The sequence below is a fragment of the Kryptolebias marmoratus genome, linkage group LG21 (assembly GCF_001649575.2).
Source record: "Kryptolebias marmoratus isolate JLee-2015 linkage group LG21, ASM164957v2, whole genome shotgun sequence".
Taxonomy (NCBI): domain Eukaryota; kingdom Metazoa; phylum Chordata; class Actinopteri; order Cyprinodontiformes; family Rivulidae; genus Kryptolebias; species Kryptolebias marmoratus.
The window spans coordinates 6466042-6490671 of record NC_051450.1 but is presented as its reverse complement, the minus strand read 5'-3'; the positions used below and the strand labels follow the sequence as shown (position 1 = coordinate 6490671).

The 24630-nt window shown below is 36.5% G+C and overlaps 1 long non-coding RNA gene across 1 annotated transcript; it reads left to right on the top strand.

Moving 5' to 3' along the window:
- The first annotated feature begins 801 nt into the window (after positions 1-801).
- LOC119616638 lies at positions 802-21608 on the top strand. The gene is made up of 2 exons (XR_005232607.1): positions 802-875; positions 21543-21608. It is a non-coding gene; the product is annotated as an uncharacterized LOC119616638 (long non-coding RNA).
- The last annotated feature ends 3022 nt before the right edge of the window (positions 21609-24630 follow it).

Genomic DNA, 24630 nt, shown 5'->3' with positions numbered 1-24630 from the left:
AGACTTCACTAACCTAAACTAATTTCACATGCATAAGTCAGGTAGTGTTTAGCAACTTAACTTACCTTGATATGTTTTTTCAGATTTGACGACAAATTTTTGAAAGCCAGAAGTTCATGGTTTCAGTAGAGGCAAAGGTGACACCAGAATCTCCACAAGTCATTTTTTTGAACCGGTTAATAAGTCTTTTAAATAAGGCCATGGGAGGCGCATTATCTTCTGGCTGACTCTCCACGGTGGAATCCATTTTGGATGTGTTAGAGGTGGTGCCGGAGCGCCCAGCTCTTCTTGTAGGGGGCGTCCAAGATTACCTGCCCGCTTTGCAGTGGTTCAAAGGATCAATTCCCCTCTTGCTATCAGTTCCTTTCAAACTAACGAACAAATCAGAAAAACTCAGTGTGATGTAAATTTGACGCGTAACACAAAGCATTATAGAAATGTAGTGGAGTTGAATGTACAGATACTTAATGTAAAATGTAGTGGAGTAAAAGTTGAAAGTACCCAAGTTGACAAGGCTTGGCAAAACCAAACTCAGAACAGGGCCAGAGCCAGAGGGTCAGAGGAGAGCAGCCAAAACCAGAAGGGTATGAACCAATAGGTGTAGTCCAGAAAGGGGAAGCGAGGTCAGTTACCAGTGAGCTGAGTTCGAGAAGGTAGTGATGGGACATCTGAAGCCAGGTTTTGAGGCGTGTACCGAGTAAAAAGGGGGTGTGTCAGATGAAGTCCCACTTCGGAGCTTGTGTCATATTGAGCAAAATCACATGATCAACAAAAAACGAGGCCTCGCATTACATCTGCCACGTCATTGCTTCATTTTGCGTATCGTTTTCAAAATAAAAGCGCTATGAACCCTGTTGCTTCGTGGGTTGTAGTAGGTGGTTCGGTAGCGCGTCAGCAGAGCAGTGGTTAAAAAAGAGCCGTCAAAAAAGAGAAAAACCTCTCATATCTGGGATATACATATTTGTAATATTAAAAACCAGAACTAGAACTCCCAGGAAGAGATGATTTTAAACAAATTCTGTTTTTCAGGAAACAAGTTTCAAGATCAAAGTATTCAGAGTCTGCCCCAACAATAATTCAATTCCCAATACAATAAAGTACAACATATCTTCATTGTCAAATACTGTAAGTCTATGACATAAAAGAAAACCCAACACAACCACTGATGGTCAAGGATTAGATTGGCTACAAATCATTTTAATAATTAAAAAATGACAATTAAATATGGTTTAATTGATTCTCCTGTTACTAAACATGAGTTTGATGAAAACCTTGTGACAATATTGCATTTATAAATTTTTTAAAGTATGATCCAAGTGAGTGACAAAGCTGTTACAGTTTTACCAGCAGATGTCACTAGTGAGGTGTTCGGCAAGGAGCAGGTGAGGATCAAGAGTCGTGGTGCAGGCAAGGGTTCGTGAACAAGGCAGGCATGTGCTGTGAGAGAACGCTGGACATCTACTTGGCAAAAACCTTTTAATAATCTGGCACTGGCTGTGAGTAGGTGGTGAGCTTAAGTAGTGGCAGGAACAGGTGGAGTTGATAGCCGTGATTGTAGTGGCATTTAAACCGGGGGCATGGCGAGACTGTGGAAAATTACTGAGAGTAGAGCAGAGAGGCTTTGGCATGGAAAGAGTGGAACTGTGACATAAGTACAGATACATGAAAAATGTACTTGAGTACAGTAATGAACTACTTGTACTTTGTGACATCCCACCCCTGCTGATAGATGGAGCATGATGACAGGACTGTGTAGACCAAATCATCTATATGTGGCCACCAGTAAAGTTCTCTGAGGCGTTGTTCAGTGCATACCAAACCCTGGTGTCCTTCATGACCAAGTGCACAACCTTTTCTTGCAGAGACTTGGGAACTATGAGATGTCTTCCACTGAATATCAGTGGTGACTCTGTGGCCAGTTCATGACTCACAAGGAAGTAAGGTTTGACTTCTTCTGGAAGGAACTTCTTTATTGTAGGCCATCCTGAGTGGATGATTTTTTTACAGCTTTGTAAGTTTAGGTCAGTCTTCACATTCAGTTTTAAAAGTGAGAATTACAGCTTTTTACTGTGATCAAGTCCTGTTCAGAGTCTGCAGTTGTATTAGTGGTACTCAGGGAAACACATGAGAGGCAGTCTGCTGTGTTATTCTAACTTACCTGTATGTACTGCATACTGTACTTGAAACTAGCTGACCAGTGTGCAATTCTCAATTATTTAGTGCTTTGCAGAGTGGTGAGGGCTTGATGATCAATTTTGAGTGTAAATCTATGTCCCTACATATGTCCTTCATCTTTAAACTGCTTATACACAAGCAGTAGCTTCTTTTTCTGTAGTGGAGTACTTCCTCTTGGCTGGAGACAGAAGCAAAAGCAACAATGCCTTCCACATTGAGTGCAACTGTGTCAGAACAGCTCCCAATCCAATGAACGAATGAATGATGGCAGGTCAGGGTTGTAAATGGCAAATGCTGGGCTTTTCAGGGACATTGTTTTGAGATCATTGAAACGTATTTGTTACTTTAGTCCATTTTAGTTCAGCTTAGTATTTTTTCAAAGAAGCTCACACAGTGGCTCAGCTACTGTTGCATAGCTTAGTAGAAACTTGCTGAACCATCATTTATCAATAATACATTTCCTTCAAGTTCAAGTAACATTCTTACAAATTAGAATTGAAATAAGAAATCCTGTTGAAAATGTTCATCAAATATCTAGAATAATGTTGTTGGTTATATTTTTATTTCACCTGTTTTATTTTAAAATTACTTCCTATACAGTTTTTCATTAATTTCCATTTTTTATAGATATTTGTGATTGCGTTATTACTGGACATTATTGAAACTACGAATGTCTGAAATTGCTGTTTAACTGGCTGTAATATAAATTCTAAATATATTGCTAAGGACATTTTGTGAAAGGTAAAATGTTTCTGATGATTTTCAAACACTTCTGGATTTTTTGTTTTTATTTTGAATATCTTATAATGATACTCTTACAATGCTAAATGTCTCAATGTTTCTTCTAAATTAGTATGAATGTACTTGTAAATATGTGGAACTAAAATCCCAAGACACATGCGGTAAAAAAGTGACATGGGGATAATTATGTTTAAGATATCTGAAATACTGATTGCAGATTTATCAAATGGAAAGCTGAAATAATCATTTTAAGGAAGAATTATAGATATCTGCCTAAAAATACAAATATACAAAGATACTTACAAATATGTCAGAAGGAAGACTTGTAAGAAGCAAGAAATTCAAAGTTTCCCCCACCAGTGCTTCTTTCCTTTTCTCTCTATTTCCAGCGTTTAGGGTCAGAACAAACTGAGGTTGGAGCTCTGTCCCATGGGATGCAAACAAAACCAGGTGGGCACACTTTTGAGGCTAAAAACCTGGGCCTTCAATTTTTAACCTCGAGTTAAAAGTGAGGTGAAAAGGCCTGTATGTTATCAGTGGTCCCCACAACGATAGGAACACCTAGACATGCAGGTGTGTAACAGCCTAACAGCTGTTTGAGCAGCAGACACCTAGCTGACCTCCAGAACAAATATCACAACTTTTTTCTGCATGACGTAAATACAATGTGTCCTAAAGGTAAAAGTTCCTGAACAAAAACGGTGTTAAATGTCGCCATATTGAGCTGTGCTCAGTTAAAGTTTGTCAAGTAAAAAAACTATCTGGTTAAAGTTCTTGAAAATATGAATGGCACTCCTGTTTTTAACTGTGTTCATGCACAACACTGTACCTGGGCTATGACCTTTATGACAAATTAATAGAAATAACTTAGCGTAGACATGATACCCAGCACAACAGATTTGTGATGATCTTTACACAAGTATCTGTACCACGATGTGTTCTGAAAGAGGTATGACAGAGTGAGTCTACAGAGAGTGCAGGGGAACATCTTGGATAGGTAAATAGCAAAAAGAGAACAGGAAAAAAAAAAACTCTACTTGGTGAAAAACAAGAGTGTGGCATTATGGCTGCCTTCACACTGAAGGAAGATTTCCATATTTGCTACGATCCAGTCACATTCTGACAGATCATGTTGGTCATATAGAGCATAGCAGGGTCATCATCTAGTGTGAAGGGGGCCTAAGCAACGATAAAACTAGTTTTGCATTTGCCATTCTACTCTGCTTTTCCCTCTGCTCCTGGTGGAAGGTGAACAGGTTTTCTTTTCTCTTTGTCTCTCTGTTTGGATTTGCCATTGAGAAGTATCAGCAAGACTTTTAAGACAGACAAAAGCAAGTCTGCCTGAACCAAAACAATTACTGTTTGTTTGTGAATTTGACTCCCCTAGGCTGACCTTGGTCAGCTATCTTCAAAATTCTCCCCAGATTCTTATGTAAAGAAGATGCTCTGCTCCCTCTGCCTAACGACATCTGTGGATCTGCTCTAGGCTGGCTGATAAACATCCCATCACATTATCAAAGACAATGGCCTCTGTGACATGACTCATGGACAAACACACACGCACACACACTCATACAACATGCACTACATTGTCTTCCACCGCCTCTACACACACACACAAACATATGCACACTTTCCGTTGTTTCTGACATCTCTCTCACTCCAACNAGCTCATTTTATCTTAGCTCATACTTTAGATATTGTTAGATTGTAAGATTCCTAATTGTTGTTTAATTCAGCTTTAACTTTATCATGATTTTATTTAGATTATTTTAGCTACTATTTTGCTCATGTTTAGATGTTTAGTTTCATGATTTTACTTAGGTTCAAGATTGATGTTTTTACTTCTGTATCTTTATAGCTGATTATGATTTCATTTAGATTACTTTAGCTACTATTTTGACTGTCTCAGCTCATGCTTAGATATTTCTGGTTTCATGATTTTATTTAGATTATCCTATATTTCATTTAGATTATACATGATTCATTTAGATTATACATGAGAGATGTGTTTTTCTTTTTTGTGTTTCATTATGTACCTGCTTTTGTGTGTTTCATTATGTACCTGCTGTACTGGATTCTGTTTTTGTTTCTGTTGTAAAACGCTTTAGATCGCCTTGTTGCTGAAAAGTGCTATGTAAATAAATCTCACTTCACTTAATAAGCTTACTATCTTTACAAGTCGACAAACCCAACAATAAAATAGGATTGACACAAGAAAGAAAAGATTTATAGTGACTATGACTGAGACCTATTAAATAAACAATATTTATTCTAAAATGAGCATCTTGCATGCAGAGCATCTTGTCTGTGGCTCAAGCCTTATTACAGGTTTATGCCATATGTTTTTCTTGATAAAGGTTAGGAAAAACCATTGATTTGAGTAAGATACTGTTTTTAACTATTATCTTAGAAAAACCTTTCAAACACTGAAGTAGAGATTTCAGAAATAATTTCAAAACTCATTTTGGTGTGAACAAGCTATAAAGGAAGATGAGGTATATTATGAAAAGACTTTAAATACCTAAATTCAGTCACTAAAATCAATGTACTCTGATCTATTCCTCATGATGTCCCTTTGCATAAATTAGAAATTGGTGATTAGAAATGAACCACATTCTGTTCTGGCTTGTGCCTCATTTTCTTACATGAATGATAGGAGCAGGGAACATAACCAGACAGCTGAAGGCTCACTGACTGGTCTGATACCATGCAGCCAATCAGGTGCCTTAGCAGACATAACATAGAACAAGGTTAAATATAGGAGCGTGTAATGCAACAGAAACAGTGGTGCAATCTGTAGAAAAATGAGAGTACAGGAACAGAAACACACAAGTAATTATGTTTTACACTGTTACATTTATTTTTACATCATCATAAAGTAAAATGATTCTTAGGTGTATGTAGGATTATTTTATAGAATTTAGTAAACAGTTTTTTAATTGCATGTTCACATAAAAGATTAGCGTTGATGGTCAGCTGAGCAAATTTAAATCAAGAAGAAAAGTTAAGAATAAAAACAAAAAACATACAAAATTTGATTTGCAAAAAAAAACACACTGGTGCAGATGCAGTTCCAGATGGACTCAGCTGATCAGTGGCAGCCATCATATATCTAGTGATGGATATTACTTGGTCAGAGGCAGTTCTACAATCTGACCTTTAGGGGTGATCAACCCCTGATTAAAATATGTGTTGCTGGCAGAAAACAGCATAACATTCACTTTTGCTTAATACTTGGGTTAGAACACAAGTAATTACTACAAATAATAGAATGTGACTAGTAATAAAAGAAAAAATACAACAAAAAGAAAAAAAAATAAATTTAAAACTAGTATTGACTAGGCATTTTAAGGACCCTCAGCCAACTACAGTAGTTAAACTTTCTGAGCAAGAACAGCAGCCTGTCATCACAGCTTGACAATAAACTTTTTACAGTGTTTGCATTATGCTGAAAATTGTTTCTGAGGACAAACTTTTTAGATGGATATAGATATGTTTCCTGTCCACCAGAGATTATTCTTCAGTGAGAGATTGTTTACTGTGAGTTATCTGAGACTAACTGGACTGGAATCCCTTTGCTGGGGTTTCAGCTACTCTCTTTGCTGGGTGCTATTTTTCCATCATGTGTATTGTAAGACCAATACTGTCAGTAGCGGGTGAGACGGAAGTGAACCCAGAGCGCAGACTCATCATTCAAAAAGAAAGTAATTTATTAAAGTAAAAAAAAAAACAAAAAAAAAAAGAAAAGGCTGGCATGGCAGCAAAAAAACAAAACAATAACAAAATCCAAAAGGGAAAGGCAAGGCAAGAAAACATGAATTTCCATAACACACATGAACATCAGATAATTATTTATTTAGAAAACAAAACTGTCTTTTCATTATTGGACAAAAATTGACCGGTCAAATTTGTACATAAAGTATGTTTTCTTTCTTCTTCTTTCTTTCAATGTAGTACTTTGTTTTTGTTTCTTGCATTTGTACTCACAGTGCACTGTAATTACTGTAACCTTATTAAAAAAGAAAAAGAAAAAATGAGACCTAAAATTCTGGTGATTTAACTCTATAGGTACTAAAAGAAACACTTCACTGTTTGAAACCTTTTTGATGTTTATGTACAAGGCAATATTATATGTTAGCCAAATTTTTAGCATCACTGCAGATTTCTCAAAAGAATATTTATAGAGAAGTAAAATGCATCAAAGCACCACATCTGATGCTTCTTTCCAAAGGCATAAGACATACTCAAATTAGGATTTGCTTGCAAATAAGCAGTGTTACTGACTATGAAAAAAAAACAGTTGAAACTGGCTGAAAGAATGACTCCCTATGTGTATTATAAAACTATGTGTGTAACAATGATCTTTGAGTAAACTGTGCTGGGTGCTAAGGCAATGTGCAAGTGGGCAAGTGCTCTGACTGAAGTTTTGCCAAATGTTAAGATTGGACTCTGTCTTTTATTTAAAAGGTTTTTTAACAATGTGCAACCGAATACAAATTGGAGTCAACCCAGTTCAAGATGGCTGCCATAGACAACTGACTTTAGAAAACACAAATATCCTTATAAAACATACTACAAGCGTTATTTATTGCTCAAGCTTTCTCTTAAAAGTTTAGTGGTAAATGTCGGAGTCAACCTGGTTGTCTGTTAGGAAATTATCTCATGAAACACTGAACAAATTTCAATGAACTTTTCAAAGTAATCTACAACTGAATAACTTTTGGACTCAATCCAAGTTGAGATGGCTGCCACAGCTAATCCAAATTAGCCAAGACAAAATATCAGTTTAAAAGGAACTGAGCCAAAATTTGAGTGGTTGTAGCTGAGAGTCATTCACAAGATAAACTCTAACATGAAAGGCAGCAGGCGATATGCATCCCTTCAAGTAATGCTAGCCAGGCTTTGAACTATTTTAAGGTTTTTAGGCTTTGTAAAACATTTTGTGTTACTCTTACCTGTAAATAAAACTATTTAAAAATAAACTCTAGTTGATTGATTGGTAAGGTGTTCCTGATTGGACTGTTATTCTCACAGCACACAAAACTGTTCCACAGCTCTTATAGTGAAGTGAACTGCATTGTAAATCCATCATCAGTGAGGATGTCTCACACTCACACAGTGAAAAACTTTTCTAAAAGGGGGCTTGTTGGCCTGAGATTTAATACTGGCGAGCTACAGGTCCCCTTCGGGCAGGCCATAAAGCAGGCAGGTTATTTGTGAGTGGCAGGATGTGGGCTCACTGGCTGTGAGGCAAGACAAATAGTAATTTGAATTAAAAGTTGGAGCAATACATAATAGATGAAAAATAATGAATGATACCTGAGTTTTCCTGTTAATTAGGCCAAGCAATGAATCAAAATTTAATCAGAGCTTTAGATGAGCTAAAACTAAGTATTTTCACTAATCAGAAACTGAAAGTACATCATTTATCACCACAACCAGTTCCTACTGCCTCAGTTTTCATTTATAGTAAGCGGGCAACTGGTTTCCTGGTATTTTTCAGGATCCAGAACTTTGTATAAATTACTTGTACAATGATTTATGATCTATATTGATAATTAAAATGACTGCATTATTAAAGTGGCCATTGCATTGTTTAAAACATTCACAGACATTATTAGTGAATATTTCTACTTTTTGAAGAAATATTTTTGAAGAAAAATGTGTTGGAATTTTGTGAAGGACTTTCTGCTTGTTATTATTATTATTATTATTATTATTATTATTATTATTATTATTATTATTATTATTATTATTATTAATTGATCTTCAAATTACAACTCTGGGCCAGTCTTCCACATGCTGTTTGGCAAACTCTAGTCTCTACTCAAAGTTTTCCACACCAGCGCCTCTAGAGTTTTTTTCAACAGACACACACAGGTGTCCAGCAGATGCTCCTACCTCTCTCCTTTGGTCCTTGGGACACACCTGTGTTTCATTACTCCCAGTCAATCCACAGTTTAAAAGGCTTAGTTGGATCATTATTCTTTGTTTGTTAAAGTCAATTTGATGAACCTGATCCCTTAGTTTCCTAGTGTTTTTACTTGTTTTTTGTTTGTTTTTTTGACTCCTCAAGTCAACACTCCCTGTGTTCCTCTTTTCTAGAAGTTCCTTGTGACAAGAGAAAGACCTCTCCCTCACATCACAAGAAAGATAAATTCCTCCACTGACTAAAATCCCATGTATTTCTTTAATTAATCACAGTTTTCCCATTCAGACTGATGACAAATCAAGGACTTGCACATTTTCCCATTTATTGTCAAGAAAGTTTGTAATTCCTATTTATCCTCCATGTAAAGTGTTTTTTTGGTCAACATCCAGAGTATTCTCAACAGTATTAATTATGACAATATCCTTATGAAATAAACAGCAAACCAATTTTTTTTCACAATATTTTTGTTAAAGCTATTTTAAACTAAAGGCATGCAGATACAAACTAGACAACTGCTTTAAACTGAAACACATTTCAAGAAAAATAATGGATTGTTTTAGTGAGCTGTTAGTCTACCAAAAATCTTGTTTGTGTCTGTACATTCATGACACTTACCTATCGTCATGAGCTGTGGGTGTTGACCAAAAAAATGCAGAGTAGTTGGTTTCACCCTTCAGGATAGGAGATTCTGAAGGAGCTTAGAGTTTCTGCCCCTCCTCATCAAAAGGTGCCAGTTGAGATGGTTTTGGGCATCTGGTAATGATACCTTCCAAGAGAGGTGTTTCAGACATGTCCCCCTTAGAATAGACCTTGGGCAGATCAAGTGATCATATCCCACAGCCGACCCTGGAATGGCTTAGACTCCCTCTTCATGAGCTGGGAGAAGGAAGTCTAATGGTCTCCTTTAAAAGTTAGCATCTCACTGGACTGTGACTGCTGGAGACTAGTTGAAGACTCAAAATTGAAATACACAAATTTTCAGTTCTAGTTTCAATGAATTCTGAGGGTTTGCAACAAAGTTACCAGTGAGTCTGTGTTTTGTCTGGCCAGTTTCTGAAAATCATGGATTATTTTTACAGCTTACAAAACTGTATTCCAAACCATGCACAATATTTTTTGCCCACATTGATTGTCTTGATAAATTGTGACACAGTGCTTTCTCTACATGAAACTGTACAGGCTGCCCTTGGACGTTAAAAAGTATTATGGTATTATGTTTATTTGGTATTAGGGCAAGACCAAATTTTACTGTATAACACACCACTAGTGATAACTATCAAATGTTATTGCTCTATATTGTTGAGATAATCACTTTTTTAAACTTTTAAGCCTTAGACAAGCCTCACACAGCCAGACTGGTTGCTAAAGTATGTTGACAAAGAAGCCTATGATTTTACCTTTATTTTTGTCAAATAGTTACTTGATTAAACTAAAAGCACTTTGCAAAGATGAAAATGCTGCATTCAAAATTGTACTTAAACATGTATAACTTATTCTTAGCTAAAGCAATTAGCTAACACTGCCACAAATCTCTCAGTATGAAACTTTTGGGCGTGAAGGAAGATGGTTGATTTGACAAAATATGAATGTCTGGTTTATTGGTTTCTGTCTGTTGATGCATTATAACTTGAACACCAATGCATTTGTTCAGACACAAGCATCATTTTGCCTGTGTAAGTACACATGCAGACATAATTCCCATTTGTCTGATTAAACCCATATCGCTTTGATTTGTCTTCTCTTTCTGTCTGAGAGCTTCTCTGGTACTGAGTGCACTGTTGAGTTTGCTCCGTCTTTCATCCGAAGTCATGAGCAGGAGTGCAGTCACTTTTGTTCACGCTGTAGTTAAATCACCTTTGAGTGTTGGCATACAAGAGAACACTGAACGCATCAGCCCGAGTATGTTCTATAATTTATAGCCAGCACTTCTTTCAAGTGAAGGGCCTATTCATACCTGTACATATACTGACACCACCCCTCAAATCTATCATAAAACCTACCAAATTTATTAATATTCAAAAATACAATCTGCAGGCTTGGAGTTCAATCTACACTGTTTCCTTGCACCATCAGCTTTGATCATGAATTAAAAAGTGTTCATCAAGTTCATCTGCTTGATAAACACCTATGAACAATTTTTCTCACTTTGCCCTTTGTTCACCACAAAGCACCCAATGAAATATTCAAGACTGTGTATACGCCTTAAAAATACAACATGTAATTTTTTTACTGTATGAACATATAGGAAAATTGTTGGTCATTTGAATCCTGCAAATTGCCAAAATGATGCTGTCCCTTCTCGATTATTTAAAGAGGATTACCCAACTGTCAGCTATTCTGTTCTTGTTCTTGTTGACATAGGTTTGTGTGGTCCATGTAAATTTTAAACATTTTTTGAAACCTGCTCTTGATTTTACAGTTTTTGGAAATTTGAGCCCTACAACTCCAATTCCAACAAAGTTGGAATAAAACCAGAATGCAATGATTTGCAAATATCATGAACCCATATTCCATTCACAATGGAATATCAAAAGCAAATCAATCCAAATCAATCGATCCCTATCACCTCCTAAAACTTCAGTAGCTGCTCTTATCAGTTCTTAGATGTTTACAGATTGGTGTTACAAGAAGAGGGAACGTTTCACAGTGGGAAACATGGCCCTGTTCCAACTTTTCTGAGATGTATTGCTGCCATCAAATTCAAAATTACCATATTTTCCATAAAATAATATTTTATTTTAAAACATTTTTATACTTACTGTTTCAATGTGAATAAAGTATGGATTCTTGAGATTTGTAGATCATTGCATTAAGTTTTTAGTTACATTTTACTCAACATCCCAACTTTGTTGAAATTGTGGTTGTGTTTCGAAACTACATTTTCTTTTATAGATCATTCAGAAGATAGTTTACAACCAATTAATGCCCTTTCTGAAAGCCCCTAAAATTTTAGAGGTTTTACAGTCTGGTTTTAAATCTATACACAGTATTGATTTAGCCCTTTAATTTTTTTTCTGTATACTTTTTTCTACTGACTCTGGTGACTGTGTTGCTATTGTGCTTTTAGATTTACCTGCTGCTTTTGACACAGTAGATCATGAGATTTTATTTTCCCATTTGAAGCAGTGGGTAAAATACAACATTCAAGTGGTTCAGATCATGTGGTGGGGTAAACTTTCTTTATCAAGCTTGGTGAATATCTGCCTTCTATTGACTACCCTCTCATGTGGGGTTCACAGAGCTGTGTTTTAGGCCTCATACTCGTCTAGCTATATTTGCTCCCACTTGGGTCCATATTTAGAAAACATGGCATTTATTTCCTCTGTTGCACACACGACTATCAGATTCATGTCCTCCATAACAAAAATGACTTAATTTTGGTTAAGCCATTGCTTAAATATAAAGATTCTTTGAAAGCTTGGGAATCTATGAATATTTTAAATTTTCATGAAAAAAGGCTGACATGATGTTTTTTGGCTGTTCCACTGAGATCCTCAAAGAGGGTAGAAAATGCTGCTAAACATCTTTTAACTAGTGTTGTACACATAAAGATGAGCACATTGGTCCCATTTTAGCCTAACTTTACTGGCACTCTATATGTTTTAGGATTCATTTTAAAATTCTTTAAATTGCTTTTGCTGTGTCCAATCTTTGAACTTTTTTTTAATTTATTGTCATTTTCCCATCCATTTCACTAAAATTAGTTGAACATTTTCAGTTGTGCTTTGTGTTGGTAAGGCCCCACTACACCTTCACGTACACAACTACGACTGCAAAATATATGTAAAACTTATTGTCATTATAGTATTAGTGCTTGCATTATCAATATCACAAATGATTGCAATAAACTGCAGACACAAACTTTATGTCAGTAATATATTCAGCAATCAAAACGTCTTCACTACCTTAAACACTCACAAACAGATGACAGTGGCCCAAATGCTTAAACACTTGGCTGCGAGAATTATGAAAACAGAAGAAAAAGATGAGCAAGAAAGATGTATGCCCATGCCAACTGATATTGTCATCACAATATTCAAAAACAATATTTTAATTGCATGTTTTTTTATCCTGCATCTTTATACTTTACCTATTAGAACATGACTGTATTAAAGCAAATTAGGAAAATCTCTTTTAGTGTAAAGGCAATTATGAACCTGCAGTGCTCTTCATACTTGACAAATAAGTTGTTCCTGTTTTTTCTTGTTGTTGCTCTTTTTTGCACACCCATAATGCTTTATATGTCAGCAGTATGTTCACATCATGATACGACCACATACACTTGCAATCCAAGCACACCTCACACACAACTCAAACTGTGTCAAGATGCAGCTACACACTGGAAGATCATGCTATGCTAGCAAGACACTTCTGCCATATGTATCATGTCTGCGCTATGTTGTTCCCATGACTTTGTTGTGAACTGCAGAATGTTCCTTTTTATACTGTACATGGAAGGTTTCTGGGCCTCCAGCATCAGTTTAAGCTTTGCAATGGAGTAGGAAACACAAGCAGCAGGAAGACAGAATGCAGGTGAAGAGGTTTTCTGTGCAGAACCTCAACCCCATCCACCTTTTTTCATGCAGCAAGTTTGACCATGATGAAAACAAGTGTCTAAAAATCGAGTGAAAGACATCTGAGGATGGTACATCATTGATTGGCAGGTGGACAGCATGTGTTGCTCATTGCAACTTTGTGCTAGAAGCATTGTGAGAGCATGGAGCAATCTTGTTGGTTGTAGAAGAGCAGCAATGGGACACAATGTGTCTAGCAGCCATACACCCATAAACATTGCAATAACTTGTGCGGTCAACTTGGTGTGGCTGTGATGACCATGCCACATAGGTGCTTTCAGGCTCCCAATTATAAATACGTTGTAACCGCTGCCATCCAGGAATCTTGATATGCTGTTGCCACAATAACAAACCACTACAACCTCACTATGGAAATTTTGCACATGCCCTGTCTACATTTAAGACTAAGCTTAGGACTTTTATCTTTGATAAATTCTATAGTTAAGATTGGCTTGGGTTTCCTGAGTTATCCTTTAGTTATGCTGCTATAGGCTTAGACTGCTGGAGGACAAACTGACCACTTTCTCACTCTGCTGTTGTCTTTACTCTGTCTACTCTCTATGTTTTTATTTAGAATTATTGCTGTAACCTGTGTTTTTCTTCACACTAGAACTACACCTGAATCAATCCTTTTGTCTTTTTTCCTGCCCTTTCAAACCCCAGCTGGCCAAATCAGATAGTTGATTATCCAGATCCTGGTTCTGTTAGAGGTTTCTTTCTGTTAAAAGGGAGTCGTTCCTTTCCACTGTCACCAACATGCTTCTCAGAATGGGGCATTGAGACAAAGGTTTGACTAAAGCTGTTGGTTTCCGTAGAAACTTTTACCAATTGACATTTCATAATGAACTGTAAAATACATTTTGCTATCTTTGACTGCCATGTCCTGGAATGAACCGTTGGATTTCTGTCCTTTTCCACTGAGAAAGGAGGAAGTCAGACACAGCTGTTTTCTCCTACTGGGTGCCTGTAAATTTTCTGAGTTATGTTCCCCTCGTTGCCGGAGCTTTCTCAGCTGTAAGACAAAAAGCTAATCAAAGGCCTCTGCCTTCAGGGCAGGTAACCCCGCAATGAACTAATATAGAGAGCGATATCATTCCATCACTCAGTGTGCCACACGCTCTCTTCCACTTCTCTTTTCTTTTCTTCTCTCTCTACTGAGAAAACATTACTTTTCTTTCTATGGAAATATGAAGAAAATCTTCTTTTGAGTACACTATTAGGACATATTTTGCTAATTTCTTTCATAATGTATGCAATATCAAGCCTTCTTTAATATTTGTTGTCTGGCATATTGAGAAAACGTTTTAGCCTTTTCTTTTTAGTGACACAACATTCAACAGGTTAGGATTAATCTGAAGTTTAGTGTCTTGACGAAAGGCACTACAACACAGATGGGCTTATCTTCGAACTGTTTATCTCTAAGATGATAGTGGTCTCAGTTTTTTCAAGTGAGCCAGAGAGACTTGCAGTCTTGTTGCTTGAATTTTGAGCACATTTAAAATATTTTGTGCTACAAGTTTTCTCTCAAAATAGTCACACAGTTGTTGAGTGTGTGTCAAACCCAATTCAAGAGTACTACAGCTTTATTTTGACACCTGCACAAGAACTTTCCTCATTTTCTGCTCTAACATATTCTGCTCTAAAAAGCATGCCAGTGATAATAATTATTGAAGAAAAATTGTTCAAAATCTGCCTCTCTTCATTTCTAAATGTACTCCAATAGAATAAATTATAAAAAAAGGGTAAAGCCTTCAAAGTGGGTACAAAACAGGCCGAGGTGGGTGCAATGTAAGTGAAGGTAGGCAACAAAACAATATGCACATGAAAATAGGTTGTGATTTTCAAGAACTGGTCATGCAAAACACAGGACTTACTGGTTGATTAGTTGCAAACACTCAATTCAGTGAGACTCCGCCTGAAAATGTGTTCTTATTCTCACAATTTCTTTGTAGTTTTGAGTCTCAAACAAGTCTCTCACAGACAGTTCAGTAAGATATTCCCTTTTTTTGCATCCATTTTGTGCCATGGTGCAACATGATCATCACAGCCATTCCCATACTCTATATTGGGACCAAAAACAAAGTGGTGGAACGCTAAAAAAATGTGTCAGATAGCGCCAACATGTGATGCATAGACATCCATTACCACTGACTCTTATGTCACTGTACGCAGCAGTTTGACTCAGTTTTTGTTCAAATGACTGCACTGCAGTGTAGAGCAAAACATTGTTTCTTTTAGGCTAAAGAGATTTTATTAGTTCAAAGTCTGATAAGGAATGCATTGTAATGCATCTTTAATTGTTTTATAATTGCATCAGAGTCCTTTGAATTGAAATTGAATCATGAGGTGCCTAAAGATTCCCATCCCACATAAACACGGTTCTCAGGTGATAGTGCTACCAGATGATATGTCTGTAAATACATCATGCTAAACTGACAGGAAGCCTTGGTATATGCTCCATCAGCTGCTTGGCCTCAGTGGGCCTCACCACACCACCACCCTGCCTCGGGCTGTTTGTAGGCTACACTTTCACTCACTCACACACACAAACACATGTGCATGTTTTCTGCTTGTCTTTTTCTTTTTCACTTTCAAACACACATTCACTGTCAGGCTCTTGTCAGCTCTCTTGACATGTCCATTCAGGTTTTTCCTCTGCCTCTCTCTACACATACCTTAACATGCACAGCACACTGCATAACAAAGGATAAATGAAGGTAAATATGTGCAGATAAAATGTTTTTTCAACCATCCTTCCAAAAATCCAATCTTTGATGCACAGAAACACACACATGCAGATATAGCACAGCAGGTGTTCTCAGGCAAGGTGCATCCCATTAAAGACAGCAGTGATGTTGTCTCTGACACCAGAGCCACCTGTTGTTCAACATTGTTTTGAAATGATGCTGTGTTTTACATTACTCCATGTGTTATTATGCTGGCTGCTGCCTTTCAGTGATTAATCATTCCTTTTTTATAAAAACTTTGTCTTTCAGCCTACAGCTCTTGAAAATGCATATTGTTCACTGTTTCACTAACTAGAACCTCTGGGTTTACAGATCCTTCCAACAGTGCCAGGTACTTACTAGCAAGAGTAAAAATGAGTAAAAAATAATTTTCTTGCTATTTTGATGTAAAGATTCTGTGAAAAAATATTAACAATTATTATCTTACCTGTCATAAATAACTTTTGAACAGTCTCAGATTGGAGAAATAGATTTTAAGTCTGATAGGACTGATGAACTCATGGCTAGTCCAAATGCAACCCAGAACAAAGAGGATTTCTGTTGTCTTAAATAAAACAACAACAAACAAATCTAAGCTTCAAAATTTTATAGTTTAAATGTTTCATGGTTATTTCTATATAATTCAGTGGATTTTTATGAGTGCATATAGCAGCACTCCAAGTTCAATTTGGGGAACCAGCAGGATTTTCTTAATATTTTGTTCTAAATGTAATTCAAAATGGTGTACATTTTTAAATTATGGTGTTTGCATGATCTGTTTCAAATGCTGAAGACTAAGTTCTGATAAGACCCAGTATCTGCTCTGACAAGTTATTACAGGCTTAACAATTTTATTTTTGGGTTCCTGTTCCTGTATTACAGTTGAATAAAGATCTTTGAACTCTTAATTTGATCTCTCCTCTGAGGCCCATTTGCCATGGGTGATCCTATCGGGGGCTAATGCTCTAGATAATATAGCCCATGGGGTACTCAAACCCCTTCACCACGTTATGGTGGCAAAACTACAGAATTAACATATTTAACTTCTATTAGGTGGCAGCATGATCGGGCAGTGGTTAGACCTGTCACGTTACAGCGAACAGGTCGCACCCACTGGCCTTTTTGTGTGGAGTTTACATGTTGTCCATGTGCACCCTAGGATTTTCATCAGGTACTTCGGTTTCCTCTCACAGACCAATAGCATGCATGTTAGGTTCATTGGTGTGAGTAAGGGTGTGAATGGTTGTTTCTCTCATATGTGTCTGTGTGATGGACTTAAGACCTGTCCAGGGTGTCCCCTGCCTCTCATACAGTGACAGCTCATAACAGGCATCAACTCCCTGAGAACTGGAAAGGAAAAGGGGTAGAAAAAATGGATAGATGGATCTATATAAGGACCGTACAAAATAAAAATAAAAAACCATACAAGATACATTTCAGTTGTAATACAGCCACATATTCTGTCTACAGTATTTGGACTTGTTTGCAATACTGATATTGTATACACTAATATTGCAATTTAAGTAAAGTTTCTATATATTGTGCAGCATTAATGCACCCACACACATATGTATGTATGTGTGCATTAGTGCTGCACAATTTATCAATAATTTACATAGTATAAAAATGTATGCAGTATGAGTATATTGATATTTATTATACTGTGACTCAGATATATGGTTAAACTCCATATATCCACTCATCATGGGCATGAAGGTCATAATAATTTCTAGCTCTTAATGACTTATCTGAACATTTTTTGTTGTCGTTTTGAATTTAACATGTTCTTATTTAAGAAAAACGACCAATCCTGCCAATATTGCGGATCGACATACAGATGTTCCCCTTGGCATTATGGTGTTGGATGCCATAGGTCACCTCTGATAGTGACAGTGTCAGAGACCCTGAGAGAACAGCTCTACATCAGTTACTTTTTGCATCTGCATGTCTTAATCCCCCTGAGACAGTGGAATGGTCTTTCAATAAGAAGCCATCACCCTGCAACATGTGAGTCTTTGGACTGCCTGAACGTTGAGGTGTTTCTATGCTCAGCTAAGTACCCATTCGTTTTCCAGTCAACTTGTGGGATCAGCTCAGACATGAACTCTATCACAATGCTGATCTGGTGCTTTCTGCCTATCCTCCTATAGATGGTCTGTTAACTTAGAGCCTACTTTCTGCAAGTAATATTGTCTTCTCTAAATAAGTTTATAAAACTAGTATTTATCATTTTTTCTATTTTTGTTTTTGTTCTACAGAAACCTGACTTATGTGTACCATTACACCCTATATAAGTATTATGGATGTGTGTATGAATGTATCACATTATAATTACATGTTAGAAAGCTGTGATTTATCGCTCTACTATACTAGCATAACATACATTTTTTCAAACACACATGAGATCTAAGATGACTAAAGAACCTGCCACATTTCTTTGTAGATGTAGAACCTGTATGGTACAAAGGGATTGTATCCTCTAAGGGGCCCTCACTCTTTCTTTTTATTTCCTTCTTTATCCTTTTACAAATCAATATGTCACTAATGGTTTTCAAAATTAAATGTCAACCTTTAGCCATGAAAAGGGGCTATTTCTATTTTAAAAAAAGGACAGCAAGAGACAGGGGAGAAAGACCCACATAAACACACACACACAAATTGATCAGTGGAGTTGCACAGATAAAAGGACAGTCTTTGGCTTTTATTAGGATTCAGCCACTTAGTGTCATCCATCTTTGAAATAATGAATGCCATGCATTTGTAGCTTTTGTATAAGCACTTTTTTATGTTTATGTTTCATATCAGCTCTTGATCAACTCTTTCTGTCACTCACACACCAGGATTCTTCCAAAGCAGCTAAACAAGGTAAACAAATAATACAGGCTAAAACTAAACAAAAACATTTTCTGTTGTTGCCCATGTGAATTTCAGCAGCATTACTGCATCATTAAAATTCTAACTACTTAAAATTATTCTTGATGCAGAATTGACTATTATTGCTACAGTTATTAATTTATTTTAAACTGAGAAAATCCAGCTTTACCACTGGCAATCAATAATAGCTTTAGGATTCATTTGTGTTATAGTGCAATAAACAAACCTCATAGTTAAAATATGTAGCACAAACTAGGCTTTTGAAAATGTGATTTATATATGCTCTTAACATTTAGAACCATTTACCATTTGAAAAACTGTTTTGTACTTACAACAAACAAACAAAAACATTTTGGGAGTTGTAGCATAAGGAAGAGCTCCAACAATAAAATGAGTTTACCAAGAATAAATAAAAACTATTTGGATCCACACAGAAGAGATCATTCTGAAGAGATTTGACATGTAAATGCACAAACAACTTTCTAAACAAGAGTCTGATATGTGTCATAGAGATCAGGAAGAGCAAGAACTCCCTTACAAAAAAATCCCACAAAAATCACATGTGACTTTCACATGTGATCACATGGGAATCACATGTGAAAACGTGATTTTTTTGGGGGGATTATGTGAACTACATGTGAAAAATGGGAATCACATGTGGAAATATGTGTTTTTTGGGGGGATTATGTGAACCACATGTGAAAATGGGAATCACATGTGATCACATGTGAATTTCGTGGGATTTTTTTGTAAGGGACTAGAAGAGAAACTGACCATCAAACAACAATGAAGTTGTAATGGAAGGAGAATGAATGACGTAATGAATTATGTACTGAGCTGTTGTCCTTGTATGTTTTTGCTATCTAATAATTGCTTATTCTTTTTTCTCTTTTTTAATGTTCTTGAAATATTTTCCTGTGACTCTAACACATCATTGTCGCAGAAGAAATTTTAAGGGAGACAGGAAGGTCCACTTTGTTAATTGTGGGAATGCTGATGCAGAATTAAAATAGTTTTCACATTTTTTTTTTTTTTCCATATACTGTGTATATTGGGATTTTAAGGTCATGGGGCCAAAGGTCAAGGTCACAGGTGACCCTGTGCTCTAACTCTGCAACCATGCAATGTAGGAATTTCAAACTGCACAGGATTACACCTCATGAGTCAAAGGTGGTCCTTATACTTATTGATTTTAAAGTCACAGGGTCAAAGGTTAAGGTTACAAGTGACCTCCTTGTTAAAACCTTGTTTATGTTTATTTTTAAATTTCACTTATTCTAAAATTTCACTATATAAAAGCAGATATGGAAGCTGCAAAAGAATTGCCACTGTAGTGACTGGACTGTGATGTAATTGTGATGATGTATTTGTGACACAAGGGAAGTGACTCTAAAGCCAACTGGTAGACCTCTCAAACAATGAGAGATAATCTAGGGTCTCCCTATACTAAAAAGTACCCTAATACATCTGGCTCAAATGTCAAGCAGAAATAGTGTACAAAATGTTTTATTTATATTTTTTTGTTTTACAATATTAAAAAGTAGTTAATATTAAAACCCAGTAGGAAACAGCAACTAAAGACAAAATTAGCTATAATAATTTGGAACTTAAAACTAAAACCACTGTAACCCAAATTAGTATCCACACACAATAACCCAAAACAAAGTTAGTAAAGATAACAAAATAAATCCCAAATTACAGAAACCAAAATCTTACAGAGCTGTCTACTTAATTGGCATGATGTAAAAAGATGCTCTAAAAAGAGGTAGTTATAATTTACTAGCAATACAAGAGATTTAAAATGCTGGTTCTAAAGTGCTAGTGCTAAAGTGCTGGTTTTAAAGTGCTAGTGCTAAGCCCTGATTCTAAAGCGCTAGTTCTAAAGCTTAAAACCAAGATGGACATGCAGCAGATGGACATGAGCCAGCTACATGAGAGTATATATGGACCCAAAAAAAAACAACCTACAAAAAAAGGAAAAGAAAAGGTGAGAGCATAATAAGGCAACAGCAGTAATCTGCTGTACACAAAACGACAATTAATAAAGTGCCTGCTGACAGTAAAAAAAAACAATACAAGGTGAAATAAAACATGTACCTTAACAATCAGTCACAATCCCACGAAAAGTTGAATCCAAACAGTCACTGTAGAAATCTGCTACACACTGGCAGGCAAATATAAATCATCATAATCAGACCAACATGACAGCAACCATATACAGAGCAGCACTAACGTCAATCTGCTGTTCAAAAGACACCAGATGTTACCTGCATTAGCACATCAACAGCCATAGGTTAGTGATGGGACATCTGAAGCCAGGTTTTGAGGCGTGTACCGAGTAAAAAGGGGGCGTGTCCGATGAAGTCCCACTTCGGAGCTTGTGTCATATTGAGCAAAATCACATGATCAACAACAAACAAGGCCTTGCATTACATCTGCCATGTCATTGCTTCACTTTGCGTATCGTTTTTCAAAATAAAAGCGCTATGAACCCTGTTGCTTTGTGGGTTGTAGTAGGTGGTTTGGTAGCTCGTCAGCAGAGCAGTTTTCATCAGCAGTGGTTGAAATGGAGCCGTCAAAAAAGATAAAAACCTCTCATATCTGGGATATACATATTTGTAATATTAAAAACCAGAACTAGAACTCCCAGGAAGAGATGATTTTAAACAAATTGTTTTTCCCAGGGAGCAAGTTTCAAGCTCAGAGTATTCAGAGTCTGCCCCAACAATCACTCAATTCCCAATACACTAAAGTACAACAAATCTTCATTGTCAAATAAGTCCATGACATAAATGAAAACCCAACACAACCACTGACGGTCAAGGATTAGATTGGCTACAAATCATTTTAATAATTAAAACATGACAATTAAACATGATTTAATTGATTTTCCTGTTACTAAACAAGAGTTTGATGAAAACTTTGTGACAATATTGCATTTACAAATTTTTGAAAGTATGATTCAACTGAATGACAAAGCTGTTACAGTTTCACCAGCAGATGTCACTAGTAAGTGATGAATGAAGCATTGAGTAATGAACCTTTTTGCAAAGCAAAGTGTTGGAAAGCTTAATTGCTTCACGAGGCTTCACTTGCCGATCACTAATCAAAATGTCCTTTGCGCAGCATTCACAAGCACATTTGTGTGCAGCTGTTACATAGCGACGGGAAATATAAGTTACTTTAAACAACAAGTTTAATGAGATGGTAAAAGCTCCTTTTACCCAATGTACAGCACCGACAGATGCGGAAGTTGAACCAGAAGGCAAACAATGTGATGTCAGATGGGTCAGCTAGGCCCCTTTATGTGATGTCAGCTACCTCCAGAGCCAATGAGAAACAGGCACTTGTGTGGTGCATTCATGGTCTCCAGGCCATACTGCCACAGCAATATAGTGTATTATAATCTTGCACTATAATCAGTTGACTGTCAGGTCCATGCCATCCTTCTATTGGCTATGTTAGGGTCAGTCCACCTACTCGTCAGAGAAGACCTACCTCAATCCAGCTGTACCACAGTAAGGTGGCTAAGTCTACTCTTCTGGTGACAAGAAAAAGCAATGAGTGGTCTGTTTCACCTGATGCCAGTTGATAAACTAAATGCTCATTTCTGATCTGATCTGTCCTTAATCTAATATAAATAATTTGGCTATAATTACTAACATTCTACCCATAGTTTGAAAGAGAACCAGGGTGAAGGGAGTCCTGATGTCGTCAGGAAGGGATACTAATGAATGGATCAGCAGAAGGGATGAAATGTCCAGATGTCATTGAGAAAGAAATACAGCCAGATGGCAGGCAGTTGAAGTGTGTGCAATCTTTGACTGGTTATTTCTGATGCATCTCAATAGTTTCAAGAATCAAAGTATTGGGTGGAAAATTTATGAGAAGCCACTTCTTACATAAATTTCCAGAATAGATCTTATGTAAGGCAGTCTTTCAAAATCATAACTGCAGAACTAAACCTACCAATCAGTTAACCAACATTTAAAGAGGATCCTTTAATGACTTCGACTTCAGTCTAGCCTCTACGACCTGATTAGTTAGTTAGTTTGTCAGTTTCTAGCACAGTCTGGTGCTATTTTGTAAGCAGAAGTGGAAAGAATGTTTAAAAAACACACTCAAATAAAAATAAGGTTACTCTGTTGAAATTTTACTCAAGTAAAAGTAAAATTACCTTGTAAAAATCTACTCAAGTAAAAGTAATTGATTTCAATTCATTCTTGTAGCTACAGAGAGACAATTCTTGCTCAAAGAGATGTAAGACCGAGAAAGCATAACTTTCACAACAGTGGAAGTTCTGAATATATGTTAGGTGTAGTAGTTCAGGTGTCATGAGGTTCTGATGCCTGGTCAGCGGATTGTCAGAAGGCTTTACTACGAAGTCAGGTGAACAGTTTAGCTGTTATTATGAGCTGAAAATCTGAGTTTTCAGTGTCACCAAGGAGGATTTTTTTTAGCCTGGTTAGATCACTATGGTAACAGAAACTGAACTCATCACCTGCTGCTCCAGAGCAGGTGATGAGTTCAAATCCAGTTTAAGCTGTCAGTAAGAAGCTCCATCTGTTCATGGATTCTTTTCTTCATGAGATCGCAGATAGAAAAATCAGACTGAAGCAACATTTATATATCATCATAGTTATACTCGCTGCTGTAAGATTTTTAACAGATTGTCAAATATAGCAAATTTAAAAGTTTCTCCATCACTTTAAAGTCACTAAGCCCACCACATTTAGACACTGATTAAATGCTTGTGTTTTTATTTTATAATTTAACCACAATACAATGTTTATTCAAGGATGTATTTTCATTTTATAATTTATTTTATAAAAATATATATTTTATGGATTCTAAATTATTCTGATTATGGACTAATTACTTTCAAACTATAATACTCAATTACAGTAACACAAGTAAATGTAATTTGTTACTTTCAACCTCTGTTTTTAAGTTTTCTTAATTAAAAAGAGTTGTTTCACGCTACAATATATACCAAACAGTTGATCAAAAAAGCTAATGCAGTTGCGATACCTGCCTAAAACAATTTAAACAAGCTGACAGCAATTTGGAACGATTGAAGGCCACAAGACCCACGTGATTGCTTGTCGACTTGAAGGGTGTTGTAACTCTCAATGAATTGATCTGGGGGAGTGGGGTACACCTCTCCATGCTACATTTAACCGATGAAAACCTCAGACTGTCTCTGGAAACCAGAATCCAATCCATAGATGATGTAGTTGGACTTTTAAAAGGCCTAGTGCATTGTAATAGGCCAATGGTCTACACCAGAGGTGTCAAACTCCAGGCCTCATAAGTCCTAGAAAACTGTCCTAGAAGTTTTAGGTTTTTCTGCTCCAAAACACCTCATATACATGATTTAAGCATGTCCACAAGTCAGTCATTTAAACCAGGTGTTTTAAAGCAAGAACACATCTAAAACATGCAGGAGAGCGGCCCCCGAGGAATACAGTTTGACACCTGTGGTCTACACTTACATTTATTTTAATCTCGCTCATGCATAGACAAGAAATTGAATGTTAAAAATCCTGCAGCATTATCACAAATTTACAGTTTAGCAGGGGTTACACAAATATTTGTAAACATG